Here is a 1335-nt window from a genome sequence, read left to right as displayed (position 1 = left end):
ATTATTATTATTATTAAATTAATCCACCCAGAAGTGAGATGCCTGAGGTTATAGTCTTTACCTAGTTGAGATCAGATCCAGGTGTCCTTGGCTGTGATCTTGTCTTATCCTTTGGGGATTTCTGGCTTCATTGTAACTACAGGTTTTAGTAGGGAATAGTGACTCACAGAGGTTCACTTACTATGAGTCCGCCCCTTCCAGACAAGGAGCCTACACCTTGGACAGACTCACAAGTGAACATGAGAAGCCAATTGGTTAATTTAAGTCCTGCTCAGGTCTGCTTCATAGTGGTCTCCATCAGGGTATTTTTTCTTAGCAATGAGAAAACTCACTAAGACAGATTTTGGTACCAGGAGTGGGGTCATTGTTGTGACATTATGGGACTATGTTGCTCAAGAGACTGGAACTGGCTTGTGGGAAGAGTTTGAAAAGGTTCAGAGATGTTGGCTGAAGAATCATCCCTGAAATCATTTAAGCTGAGATTCTTATCACCGCTCAGAAGACCAGAATGGTGATAGAAATGCTGCTGGTAAAGGGGCTTAGCATGTTTCTGTTGAGAAGAAGGATGGTATTGGCTGTTGGACTCCAGATCATATTATTATGCTTTGGCAGAAAATTTGTCTGTATTTTGCAATTGTGTAGAGAATTTTACTGAGACTGAGATTCAGGCAATGAACTAATTTGGTGGAAGAAATTTCAAAGCAGTCTAACATTGAGGCATTGGCATGGCTCCTATTGGGGGATTTTAGCCAAGTCTATGTTGAGAATCAAGAGCAAAGAGCCCAGCAGAATAATATAAAACATTTTGAGTTTGGCCATAAAGGAAGCTCCAGTTATGGCCTACAAAGATAGAGTAGAGGAGAAATTGATTGCAGAAAAGAAACAGGACAGTGGAAAAGATGGCCTGATGACATCATAAGAACCAGCAGGACTCCAGTCTTTGCAGTTTAGAAATTGCAAAGGTGGAAGACTTTGCTTTGAGAAGACAGCCCCAGAGCACCATGTTCAAGGATGGTGGTAGTGTAGAGAATTTGTTCTTCAGGATTGGATTTATGGTGTTCAGCACTCCAAGCACTCAGCCCCACAGCCAAGAAAGAAGAAAGTTTGGCTGCTGCTCCAGCTGGTGGCAGACCTTGGCATTACCCGCGTTGGGCTGATTTTAGATGTGTACAGAATACAAGAGCTGTGGGGACAGGTAGGCTTCCACCGAGATTTCAGAAGAAGGCCTGGGAGGCCAAGCAATGTGCTTCTGAGAGGGCAGTGTGTTAAGCTATGACTGTGAAGCGAAAGGTGGTGAGGAGACCCCAGAAAGTTGGAGAAGCCAGGAACATGGAC

Source organism: Chinchilla lanigera, unplaced genomic scaffold, assembly GCF_000276665.1.
Source record: "Chinchilla lanigera isolate Chin_1 unplaced genomic scaffold, ChiLan1.0 scaffold00037, whole genome shotgun sequence".
NCBI classification, from domain to species: Eukaryota; Metazoa; Chordata; class Mammalia; order Rodentia; family Chinchillidae; genus Chinchilla; species Chinchilla lanigera.
Note: the sequence above shows the minus strand (reverse complement) of the source record.